Here is a 13,548-nt window from a genome sequence, read left to right as displayed (position 1 = left end):
TCTGGAAATGTCCGCAGCATTCAGGTGGTCTCTGCTACCCCAAGATCTGCCAGCAGGGCCTTAGAGATCACCCAGATCAGCTCCTTCTTGTAAAGATGGAAAGGTGAATTGCAAAGAGAAGGAGGGAAGTTTGTAGGTTCATACAGCCATAAGATGCGTCACTTGAGCTATAACCACCACTTTCTGGCCTTCATCCTAGATGGATAAGTAGGGAGATAGGAGGGTGTGTGGGTGAGTGGATAAGTGGATGGCTAGGCAGATGCATGGCCGGATGGATTGGTGGGTAGATGGATGGGTGGGTTGGTAATCAGGTGGGTGGGAGACCCACAGACAAAAGGGTAGATGACAGGATACCAGGACAAATGAAGGCATCTTTTCTAGTTTGAGGGCTTCTTCCCTGGGCCTCCAGGTCCCAGACCACTCTTGGTTGTGTCAATGCTGAAGCTGTCTGCCAGGTCCACAAGCCCCTTCTCCACAGACAAGGGCCCAGGTTCCTTGGGCATCTGGGGATATAAAACTTTCCTGTATCCTCAGTCCCGTTCTGCAGAGGAAGGTGGCCAGGTGCAGTGGCTCACGCCTGTAATCCCAGCACTTTGGGAGGCCAGGGTGAGAGGATTGCTTGAAGCCAGGAGTTCAAGGCCAGCCTAGGCAACAAAGTGAAACTCTGTCTCTACATAAATAGAGAAAGAGAGAAAGGTGAGGATCAGAGGCTTGTCCTGGGTCGCAGAGGAAGAGAGACACAAAGCTGATTGGTCTTTAGGCTTGGCAGTGGGCCAGTGAATGCCTGTGGAGATTAATGCTAGTGAGGCAGGCTTCATTCTGCAGTCAGGGCCTCACCCCTGCTAGAGCAAGGTGGGGGCCAACAAATAGCTGTCTGGGTAGAAGAGCATTTGTTGTGCTTATCCATGCGATGTGTTCCCAGGAAAACTGCTTCACCTCTCTGAGCCTTGGCTTACTTGGTGATCCAAGTTTTTGTCATTAGGAAAACTACATGAAATAATCCCTGCACAATGCATTTAGCACGGTGCCAGGCACTGCAGGGCTCAGTAAATGTGGCTTTCCCCAGTACATGGATTGTTGAGGGACCTACAGCCCCACACTTACACACACTGCCTAGAGGTCCCAAGAGGCCCAGGCTTTTGGGAGGGAGTTTGTAGAGGGGCCACAGCTCCAGCCCCAACGCAACAGTGCAAGACACCCCTTCTAGCCCCAGCTCCCTTCCAGGGTCCAGGTGCTCACTGGGTCTGTGATGTCCAGGGTCTCATGGGGCTCTGGGCTGGAGCTGGAGGGGGTTGCAGGGTTGGCCCCAGCAGAGCCTCATGCTGCCCCTTTCCTTGGCCCCTTCCAGAGGCACTGGGCCAGATCAAAGGGACCCAGCTCGGAGGATCGGGAGGCAGCTTGGAAAGAATGTAAACATGAGGATATTTTTAAACTTTTTCCAGCCCCAGCAATTAGGGCTCTTGAAGCCAGAGGCCCAGAGGTCAGTCTGGCCCTCACACACAAAGAAAGCAACAGTCTTGGGCCCTCAGAGACCCCACCCCACCCACACCTACCTACACCCACCCAGGACTCTAGCTGGGGCCTCGGGGCAGAAGTTCTTCCTAGGGCGTCACCTCCAGACATGCTGCTGTGGCGGGACGATGCATTTCTAATGTGAGGGACTCAGCGGCGTGGGGCCCTGACTTAAGGGGTGGTGGGGGCCTACCAGACAGGGCTGGTGTTGGAAGACTGAGCTTGGGAGACTTCCTAGTGGCCCGGTCACTCTACCAGGCGTGTGTGCACACGTGTGTCTATGGGTGTATAAGTGTATGCTGCAGTCTGGTCTGTGTGATGCATACATCAGAATGTGTGAGTGTGTGAGGAGCTTGCCTCGGCCCACCCTTCCTGGTCTTCCCTAGCATCCCTGACCTCCTCCGTGGGACCCCTTTGGTAGGTGGGTGACAGGGGGGACAAAAGAGTAAGAGTCACCTGAGAACAGGGAGGACACAAGGAGAGAAAGGCGCCAGAGCCGGGGGCAAGGAGGCTGGGGATACCAGGTCAGGGGCCATGCAATGAGTCAGGCTGTGAGAGCTGCAGGGATCACTGATGTGGGGACTGGGACTTGGCTCCCTCCATCACCCCCATGTGTCACAGGTGGAGATGAGGCTCCCTGGATCTCCTGCTTCTGGTGTCACAACTACACTCACCATGGATTCCATGACAACAGCCTCTTACCTTAGAGTGACACAGCCACCCTCACACCCTCACAGGAGTGTCACAGAACTCATACAGGGCCCCCCTAACACCACCCAGTGGTCGTATCCCAGTGATCCCTATCTGTGAGACATGAGGACCCTCACCTTCTTCACATTCCCACTGACCAGAAAGTCAGAGTTCACAGGGGCACTCAGAAGCCAGGCCAGACTGTGGTCACCAGGACAACGGGGGACCCAGCCCCTGGAGAGGCCTCAGCTGGCTATCTCTAATTCTCCGGGGACTGCTGTGCCGCCTTGCCCTGCTTGTGGGCCCTGAGAGGGACAATGTCCAGCTCCAGGTCACACAGCTCCCCAGAGGAGGGCAGGGCTCAGGCCCCAGCTCAGGATGAATGTGGCAATGGCATCCCCTCCAGATTCCCCCTGCTGAGGCAGCAGCCACAGGGGACAAGGCTTGGAGTTTTACCCTAAGATGTGGTAGGATTTGGGGCCCGGGATGATGGGGGAGCTAGGTGGGGCTGGAACTGATGAAAAGGGGAACCTGGAGACTTATCCTCAGTCTGAGGCTGAGGCTGGCCACCTAAAGACATGGTTGGTGTCCCTGTGGGTGCCCACTCACTGGGGCTGTTGCTATTCTTATCCAACTCCCAGTGGCGGTGGCAGTGGTAGTGGCAGCAGGGTCAGAGATAGCTGCTGGGTGGGAGAGAGTCATGAGCACCAGCCCTTTATCTGACACATTCCCTGGAAACTTGGCAGGGCCTGCCAGTCTCTGGGGGCCTGGGCGGGGCAGGGCGTTGGGTGGTCACAGGGATGGGATGAGGGGGCTGGGCTGGGCTCAGTGCAGATGAGGACCCGCTCCAGCCGCCTCTCCCACAGCCAGGCAAGGTCCCCTCAGAACTGGCCTGAGGGTTTCTAGTGAGATTTCTTCGATGCGGAGACTAAGACCACAGGTCACCCTCAGCTCCTACTCACCCTCAGTCCAACCCAGAACACCCTACCATTGGCCCCATCTCTGAGCTTTGGGCACTCCAGAGAACAATGTATTGGCTTCCTCAATGACGCGGCTTTCTTCACAGGAGAGCACTGGACTGTGAGCCACAGGGACCCATCTGGCGGCCGTCCTGTCCACTTCCCAGCCACGTGACCCTGGGCAAGTCACTTCCCTTCTCTGAGCCTCAATCCCCTCATCCCTCTCCTGGGCTGTGGCAGAGATGACAGGGTCCAGTGGTCAGGAAGGCAGGCTAAGGGCCGCAAAGTGTGAGTGTGTGTGCACGTGAGCACTTGGGTAGGGGGCCGGGGTGGGGAGAGGGAGGCACATGGGTCTCCCACTTTGGGAGACTCCCGCCCTATGGATTTTCCATTGGCACGTCGGCACCCTCTCCCCTGAAATAGGCTCTATGAGCCGTGTGCGACAGAGCCCAGACGGAGGGGCCTTTTTTTAGCTGGCCTTTGATTGTCAGCTCTCTAGCGGCTGCTATTTTGAGCCCCAACGCCTAGAGGAGTAGGGCCAAGTGGGGGCTGAGGTTAGCTCAGTGGGCCTGGCTGGCTCCCCGAAGGCATCCCCAAGGGGGGCTGGCTATGCCATCTCACACCCTGCATTGTTGGCAGGGAGAGCACAACATCCCCTATGGATGGGGCCTAGGGGCTCCTCTGTCCACCTCTGCGGAAGCTGCAGACCTGGCAGAAAAAAAAACATATTTATAGAGCTCACCCCACAGGCCACTGCCCAACCACCCCCACCCGGAGAAGAGCACGCTGTGGGGATTAACTGAGATAATATAAGCAAAGCCCTTACTTAGCACAGAGGCTGACACATAACTGGCTCTCAAAAAATGGAACAGCTTCTTTTATTATTGTCATTACAGCTGCAGTCATTCTTGGTTTTGCTGTTGCAGTAATGTTTTTACCAGATTTCTTTCCAGTCTTTTTTCTATGCATTTATTTTATGTTACTGGGTTCTGGACATGACCCTTACCACCCCAACCCCATACATGTGTACGTGCCTGGTTTCAGCAGAAAGGAGCTCCTCTAAATCTGCTGGGGTGCCCTCTATGTCTCTGTGCTCCACTCCATACAGGGATCACCCCTTCTCTAAAATGCTTTTGGGGTTGATCCCTGAGATGGCACTTGACCTTTCAGAGTGGATGTAGTCATGTCCACAGCTTCTGTGATTTCTTCAAATGCCATCAGCCACTGCCCCATAGGATTCCAGGCCCCCAATTCTGAATGTCCAGTTCTAGATGCTAGATCCCTGGCTGGCCGCTGTACCTGGGTTCTAGAGCCCTCTGACTAGAACCTGAGGAAATGGGCTTGGTCCACAGCTAGATGTGAGTAAGTGGCATTGCCACTGCATAAGGCGTGGCAATGGATCCTAAGGACAAACGCAGATGCTCTGGGCACCCTGGTTATGGTGTGTGTGTGTGTGTGTGTGTGTGTGTGCAGGGGTATGGGCTGCTGAAAAGAGGGGGATGGGGATAGGAAGCCAGGTTCTGGGAAGTGGCTGGGGCAGGCCCTCCCCTTTCCTATTGGGGTCACTTTCCAGCAGGGTAGCAAGATCAGCTGGGGTTGGGGGTCACATGTTCCATCCTTGTCCCAAATGGTTACTGCACAAGGTGAGACTTCCTTGTTACCCGAAGGACAAAAATAGGTCCCAGGTGATGGGCCACGATCCATGCCCAGAGCCACCGGAGTTATTCTGAGTGGCAGGCACAGGGCCAGGCCTGGCCTCAAGTGGACCTGAGCTGGCAGTGGTGTCTTCAGCCTGCAGGCTCACTCTCCCCATTCAGAGACCCTAAATGCAGGTGGGGGGCTGGAACCGCGTGCAGGCTGGCCCTCGATCGGTGGGGGCTTGAGTCCCGACTCAACCATGTGACCTTGGGTAAGTCACTTGGCATTTCTGAGCATCTACCTCCTTCTCAAATGATGGAAACCCTGATCCCTGCCTCTCAGGGCGGGTGAGAGAATTTAGTGAGGCTGACAGATGGCACTCAATAGATGCATGAATCCCTGTTCATCTGTCCTGGAGTCCAGGCCCAGGGGTCCAGAGAGGGTAAGGGCCTTGCCTGAGTTGCCCAGCAGCAGAAAGGTCCCTTCTCCTCCAACTCTGAAGGAGCCAGAGCCAGGCACAAAAGCACATTTCTGGGAGGGCATATGGGGATTTTCCAGGAACAGCTCCATCCAATTGGAGAATTCCATTCGCAGCCCTGCTGCCCAGGGCCCAGGCTAAGGAGGAGACACTCCAGCTCACTCTGGTTCTGCCCAGTTCCTGTTGCTCGCCGGCAGAGCCCAGGCAGAGTGCCCCAACCCTATTCTCTCGCTGTTTGCTGTGGGGTTTGAGGGGCCTGAGGCTCCTAGGTTCCCCCCTCGAGGCCCTGGCACAGAACAGCTGGTCTGAGCACACAGTTGGTCCTCTCCCGACCCCTGAGCCCTTCGAGGAGCCCACCCTTTCCTTCATCCAGTATGTCCTAGAATTTTCCCTGGACACAGCTCCTGCCCTCAGGCTCATCCCAGCTGAACACAGACAAGCTGACAAGATGGACGCTGACTTGGGGACAGATGGCACCTGACCCAGCTCCAGGGTGGGGTTTGACAAAGGCAGCTGGAGAGGGGAAATATGGTCAGGCTGGGACAACTGTCTGGGCAAAGGCTCAGAGGTGTGACTGTGCTCAGGGGATTGGGACACACTGCAGTTTCCTTAAAGCTGGAAGTGGCCTGATGGGCTCTGGGGGGTGGGAAAGTGGAGGTGTGGGAGGTGGGGGCAGGCAGCGAGTTGAACTGAATAGTTACTTGCTGAGCTGGAATTGAGCCCCAATCCCTTTCCCAGCACAGACTTACGTCTTCCCCCCACACCATCCCCACCAGAATTTTGCCCGGAAACAAGGGGAGTCCTGTCTGAGGAGAGCCTGGCTGGCTGATTGGAATCCCAAGACATGCCAAGGTGTTAGAGGCACTTCCAGGGAAACCCCTCAGCTCTTCACACAGTGGCTATCTTCTGGGATATTCCTGTATCCACAAAATGCACTTTCTGCACACACAGGTCCCTGGGAAATGACAGGACACCCAGATCTGCTGGGAGCAAAGTACTCATAGGGTCCCAGCTGAGCCCCGGAACTCCCCAGACCCCCTCTGCCACTCCATCTCTGTGTCAGCCCAGCACCTGTGCCCTATCCGGCTTTGGCCACCATCTCCACCCTGGGGAGGGGGAGCATAACCCCCCTCCAGCCTGAGGCTGGCGCCAAGGTTTAGGAGCCAGCACAGAAGCCTCTGAGAGCCATAAGGGTGGAAAAAGTTACCCTGTACTAAATCAGCCAGCCTTGGGGTGATCTCATCCACTTCCCAAGATAAGTCCCCTCCCCCACCCTCTGGCCACTGGCCAATAGGGTAAGTCACGAGGGAGCTGGTGGAAGAGTATGTGTGAGGGTGGGGGGAAGGATTTCAACTTGGGGTACATTCTGTACATTCTGTTTTGTGATCAATTCCCCCTGACATTTACAGTATTGACAATTAGCAGTTTCCTGTCAGATAAACTATAAAGATCTTCCCCCGTCACTTTTTCTTTTCCTATTTATTTCTAAAGTCTGCCAGAATGGACACATCAGAATCTCTTTGTCCAGTCCTTGAGGAGGACATGTCAATGGTGTCATTTCTCTTTCTTACAAACACCAGTGCCATAACCATTTTTGTTCAAATCTTCTTATGCAATTGCCTGACTTTCTCTCTCTCTCTCTCTCTCTCTCTTTCTCTCTCTCCCCCTCTCTATTTCTCACTTAGTTGAGACAAATTCTGACTGGTAGTAGGTGGGAGGGCAGGCCTCACTGTGTGCCTGAGTAGTTCTGGGCCCTTCCCCTAGCCAGAGGTGCCAGGCCCAGGGCAGAGAGAGGGGTCAGAGGCCAGTCCAGGGCCACAGGGTCAGGACAGTGGACAGGCTGTGGCCTGCTGAACTCTGCCTGCTTGAGGCGGGCTCCCCAAGCTTCCACCCGCTCTTGTTCACCCCCAGCCCCAAGGACTGGGCTGGCCTGGACACAGGGAAAGGCCGTATACAGGATATCCCACGACCCATGCAGGCACACAGCCCCCTATCCCAGGCATAGGCAGAGGTCCCAGACTCAGGGTGGGGCTCACACACTCCGACCAATTCACGTCTTGCCTAGTGCTCTCCAGCTCTTGCTAGAATGCTTCCATAGACCAACAGCTCACTCTCCTTCCTAAGTTGCTGCCAGGCCTTTGGAGAGCAGGTAGAGCACGTGCTTCTTATCAAATCAATACATATTCAGCAGAATCACATGATTGCTGAGGAAGCTTTGGAGTCAGACACCAGGTTTCAAACTCGGCTCTGCATTTGCTATTTTTGTGACCTTGGGCACATCCTTTTACCTGCCCAGGGTCAGTTTCTTCACCTGTAAAATGGGTTAATAATACTTGATCATAGGATTGCATTAAGATTAAATGGGAGGATGTCACTGAAAGCTTTTATTATTTTTTTTTAATGATGTGTTTGTTTGTTTCAGAGACAGGTCTCCCTCTGTTGCTCAGGCTGGAGTGCAATGGCATGATCATAGCTCACTGTAACCTCAAACTCCTGGGTTCAAGCGATCCTTCTGCCTCAGCCTCCCAAGTAGCTGGAACTGCAGGGGTGTGCTACCACTCCCAGCTCATTTTGTTCAACATTATTTTGTTACAACATTGATAAGGAAAAAAATCTATTTCTGGCTGGGGCTACTGTCTGTGTGGAGTCTGTAGCGGACTTTCTCCAGGTATTCTGGCTTCTTCCCCTATCCCAAGGATGTGCATGTTAGATTAACTAGCTTGTCTGCATGCTCCCAGCCTGCATGAGTGTGAGTGTACTCAAGGCAATGGCATCCTGTCTAGGCCTGGTTCCTGCCTGGTGCCCTGAGCTGCTGGGATAGGCTCTAGTCATCCATGACCTTGAACTGGAATAACTGGATAAATAACTGTATTACTTGTTTTTATTAGTCTTTCTTTTTTTTTTTCTGAGATGGAGATTTGCTCTTGTTGCCCAGGCTGGAGTGCAGCGGCACCATCTCAGCTCACTGCAACCTCTGCCTCCCAAATTCAAGCAATTCTCATGCCTCAGCCTCCCAAGTAGCTGGGATTACAGGTGCCCACCACCACGCCTGGCTAATTTTTGTATTTTTAGTAGAGACAGGGTTTTGCCATGCTGGCCAGGCTGGTCTCAAATCCCTGACCTCAGGTGATCCTCCTTCCCCGGCCTCCCAAAGTGCTGGGATTACAGGCGTGAGCCACCACACCTGGCCTTGTTTCTATTAGTCTTTCTTAGTCAATGTTTAATATGAGAAGCATTTGGGTCTTTATTTGGAAGTTTGATGATATTTCCATGACCGGAAATATGCTGTAGGAACTTAACTCTTGTTTATATCAATTAGCCTATGATAAAATTGGTTTCCTTGTACGTCATTTTGCTTAAAGCTGCAATTTCCAAGAACTACATTAAGTGAGGACATTATGTAAAGACTTACTATATTCTATTAGATATTGTCAGGCCTCTGAGCCCAAGCTAAGCCATCACATCCCCTGTGACCTGCACGTATATATCCAGATCACCAGAAGCAACTGAAGATCCACAGAAGTGAAAATAGCCTTGCCGGGCACGGTGGCTCAAGCCTGTAATCCCAGCACTTTGGGAGGCCGAGACGGGCGGATCACGAGGTCAGGAGATCGAGACCATCCTGGCTAACACGATGAAACCCCGTCTCTACTAAAAATACAAAAAACTAGCCGGGCGAGGTGGCGGCGCCTGTAGTCCCAGCTACCCGGGAGGCTGAGGCAGGAGAATGGCGTGAACCCGGGAGGCGGAGCTTGCAGTGAGCTGAGATCTGGCCACTGCACTCCAGCCTGGGTGACAGAGCAAGACTCCGTCTCAAAAAAAAAAAAAAAAAAGAAGCGAAAATAGCCTTAACTGATGACATTCCACCATTGTGATTTGTTTCTGCCCCACTCCAACTGATCAATGTACTTTGTAATCTCCCCCACCCTTAGGAGAGGTTCTTTGTAATTCCCCCCAACCCTTGAGAATGTACTTTATGAGATCCACCCCCTGCCTGCAAAACATTGCTCCTAACTCCACTGCCTATCCCAAAACCTGTTAAGAACTCATGATAATCCCACCACCCTTGCTGACTCCTTTTTCGGACACAGCCCACCTGCACCCAGGTGAAATAAACAGCCTCGTTGCTCACACAAAGCGTGTTTGGTGGACTCTGTTTACACGGACATGCATGAGACAGTTATAAGCAAGTCCCTAAGGCCAGCCCAGATCCAAGAGGAGAGGAATTAGACCCCACTGCTTGATGGAAAGAGTGTCAAAGAATTTGTGGTTATCTTTAAATCCATAACAGGGCCAGCTGGGGCAACATGGCGAAACCTTGTCTCTACAAATATACAAAAATTAGCCAGGTGGTGGAGCATACCTGTAGCCCCAGCTACTTGGAAGGCTGAGGTGGGAGGATCACCTGACCCAGGGGAAGTTGAGGCTGCAGTGAGCCATGATCGTGCCACTGCACTCCCGCCTGGGCAACAGAGTGAGACCCTGTCTCAAAACAAAAAGCCCATAGCAAGAAGCAAAAGGTGGAGGGTTCTGGGCTCCATCCCAGGGATAACCAGGGCACAGGCCCAATGCTTGAAAGAGGTGATTTCAGCTTGTGAGGAAAGATAAGGGCCCTTTCTCTTTTCCCACTCTTTCCTCCCTAACATTTTAAATGCATGTACAAGTGCCTACTTCGTACCAGGTACTGGGCTGATCCCTGGAGACTCAGAGGAGACTCAGAGGAGGTCCCTCGTGCTGCCAAGAGGGCAGACAAACCGACAGACATGGGGGAGCTATCTGAGGAGATGTGATGGAGGTCCCAATGCCATGGGAACTGGAGACAGGAGCTGGTACTGCCTGGAAAACCAGGAAGTCTTCCCAGGGCAGGGGATGCTTCAGTAGAGTCATGCTGAGTCTCAGGAGCAAGCCAGGCGGAGGTGGACGGTGCAGTGGTAGGTGTTCTAGCAGAGGAAACAGCAAGGCTAAAGGCCTGGCATGTTCTAGGAACATGGAGCTCTGCATGATGGCCATGCCCACCCTGCTGGGAGCAGATGGAGGAGGCTGGAGAGGCCACCCTGGGGAGAAGGAGTCTGAGCTTTCCTCCTTAGGGTGAGGAGGAGCCATGGTTCAGAGCAAAGGAGTGACATGGTCAGGATGTCACCACACACGGCGGTGTGGTGGGTGGAACTGACTAGAGGGAGAGCCGTCATTTGGGGTGGAGAGGATAAAGGTGGTGTGGTCCATTACTGGAACTAGGACAGGGGAAGACAGATGGGAATGGCCCCCCAGGGCTGCTGGAAGAGTGGCTGTGGGGACTGGCTGTAGGGAATGGGGTGGGAGGATGGGAGTCAGAGGCAAGGGGAGGTCCACAGAGGGGAACAGCCATGCAGGGGAATATGGTCAAGGTGGCAGCCACTCCCCCACCATCTGGAGCCCACTGCCTAGCTCTGGCTTCTCCTGGGACCCCAGCAATTCCTTCCCTACAAGACAGGGCTGGGTGACCACAGGGACCCAGCCCTTCCTCCACCCACACTTGCTCCCAGCCCCAAAGACATCCCGAGTCCCAGGAGGCTTCCCGAGGGTGCTCCAGGCTGCAGTCCCCAAGAGGCCCAGCTTGGGCTGGAGATGAGCCTCAGGCCACATCTCGGGAACACTTTCCTCCAACTCGGGCGGCAGCTGACACTAGCGTGGTCAGATGGCGACATCTAGAGGCAACTTCCACCTCACGCTGCCTCACTCACAGAACCCCCTAGCTAAAGGCTCCCCACTGGTGTTCCCATCATGCCACCCTCAGGATTTAGTAACCAAGACACCAGTCAGAGCTTGGAAGAGCTCCTCCACCCCTTCATGCCAAAGCCGAGTGCAGGGCTGGTAAGGCCCCTGGGACCCCAAGTGAACCGTGGACACTCTCCACTCCCACAGGCCCAGGAGTATGCTGGCTGGTTGACGACCTTCCCCTCCCCATCCCTGCACTGCTTCATTTCAGAGGAAGGGATTCTAGCAGCTCAGCCAACTCCCCGCTCATACAGCAATGTCCTTACCTCCACCTCACCATCTGGGACCATCCTGTGTCCAGCGTTCTGAGTGAGAACACAGAATGGCCCTCACCTTTCTGTAGTGTTCTCCCTTTTCTGTTTTTATTTGTTTGTTTTGTCTTGTTTTGTTTTGGAGACAGGAACTCATTCTGTCACCCAAGCTGGAGTGCAGTGGTGCTATCATCTCTCATTGCAGCCTTGACCTCCTGGGCTCAAGTGATCCTCACACTTCAGCCTCCCAAGTAGCTGGGACCACAGGCATGCACCACTACACTTGGCTATGTAGTGTTCTTTTTTTGACGAATTGTACATTTCCATCCACCCACACGCAAAGCCCCTCTGGTACTGGACACTCCTCACCAACTTTCCTTGCTTTTCACAGCCATGCAGCCGCTCACTGTTTGCCTCCTTCTCTCTCACCTGCTCCTCCCTTAATTGTCTATCCACCACTCCATCAGTCCTCCCATCCTTCCTCACTCATTCCACAGGCAGCCTGTGCATCCCCAGGGCAGGACAGGGGACCAAGAGTGCAGCCACAGGGATGGGGATGAGGAGGAGGCAAAGGAGAAAACAAGGACAAATACCCAAAAGCCCTGGTATCAACACGCAGGGAAAGTAGGGGATTGAGACAGGACTTTCTGCTTTGCCCCCTCCCTACCTCTATGCTGATGAAGAGCCAGCCATGCCTCCAGCCCTTCCTGAGGCCACCACATGACCTTGCTTATTTTCCCATTCCAGGAGGTCACCCGCAGGGCTCCACCCGCCCAGCTACATTGGCTAGTCCCCCTGCCTCCACAGTGCCCCTGCAGCCCCATGCAAGACCCAACACACGGGGCCACTCCTGTGCTTCACTCTAGTTGTTCCCTTTCTTGGACTAGCCCCTCCCAGTCCCCATGGTGGCCTCTTAGCCTCTATCAGGATGAGGTGACCCCTGGACAGCTCCACATGCCTGGCCCTGGGGTATACAAGCTTGTGCAGGGTGGACAGAGCAGTAGCTCATGGCAGGCATTCCTTCTGTCCATCTGTTGCAGGGAAAATGGGGTGAGGCATGGGACGGCTTCCCAAAATCCCAGAAAGGCAGGAAGAGTTGAGATCTGAGACAGAGTAGGCTTTGGAGACTCCCCCCACAGACCACTTTCCCAGGGGCTAGGTTAATGGGGCTGCTTTGGGAAGCCAGGGCAGGTGGATCACCTGAGGTCAGGAGTTCCAGATCAGCCTGGCCAACATGGTGAAACCCCATCTCTGCTAAAATACAAAAATTAGCTGGGTGTGGTGGCGTGTGCCTGTAGTCCCAGCTACTCGGGAGGCTGAGGCACGAGAATCACTTGAACCCAGGAGGTGGAAGTTGCAGTGACCCAAGATCACATCACTACACTCCAGCCTGGGTGACAGAGTAAGACTCCATCTCAAAAAAAGAAAAAATGAAAAAAAAAAAAAAAAGAAAGAAAGAACTGGGGCTGGACACGGTGGCTCACACCTGTAATCCCAGCACTTTGAGAGCCTGAGGCAGAAGGATCACTTGAGGCCAGGAGTTCGAGGCTGCAGTGAGCCATGGGTGCACCACTGCACTCCAACCTGGGAAACAGAGCAAGACCCTGCTTAAAGAAAAAAAAAAAGTCAGAACTGGAGCCCAGGCCTCTTCAGCCCCACTCCCCAACTCCACCTTCCCTCCCACTTCCTGCCTTGCTCCTCCCAGCTAGGTGATTTCCCAGAATCAAGGTTGCTTGCTGGTAGAGAAAGTCAGGGGCCAATGGAGCAAAGATACTCAGACCCACAGACGTCAGTAAAGGTTCATTCATCCCAGAGAGCCGGTTGGAGCACTGGTCACCAACAATTCAGAGGATCACTAAGCTGGGGACCATTTAAGGGCATTTAGTAGCATCAAGTAAAATGGAAACAGAAACTCTAGAGATGGGCTGGGCATGGAGGCTCACACCTGGAATCCTAGCACTTTGGGAGGCTGAGGCAAGAGGGTCACTTGAGGCCAAGAGTTTGAGACCAGCCTAGATGACAGGGCAAAACCCCATCTCTACAAAATACAAAAAAAAAAAAAATTAGCTGGGCATGCTGGCACACACTTGTAGTTTCAGCTACTCTGGAGGCTGAGGTGGGAGGCTGGTTTGAGCCCAGGAGGCAGAGGTTGCAGTAGGAAGATATCATGCCATTGCATTCCAGCCTGGGTGACAGAGCCAGACTCTGTCTCAAAAAACAAACGAACAAACAAACAAGTAAACAAAACCTATAGAGATGAAAGGTG

This window comes from Rhinopithecus roxellana, chromosome 20, assembly GCF_007565055.1.
Source record: "Rhinopithecus roxellana isolate Shanxi Qingling chromosome 20, ASM756505v1, whole genome shotgun sequence".
Lineage (NCBI taxonomy): Eukaryota > Metazoa > Chordata > Mammalia > Primates > Cercopithecidae > Rhinopithecus > Rhinopithecus roxellana.
Note: the sequence above shows the minus strand (reverse complement) of the source record.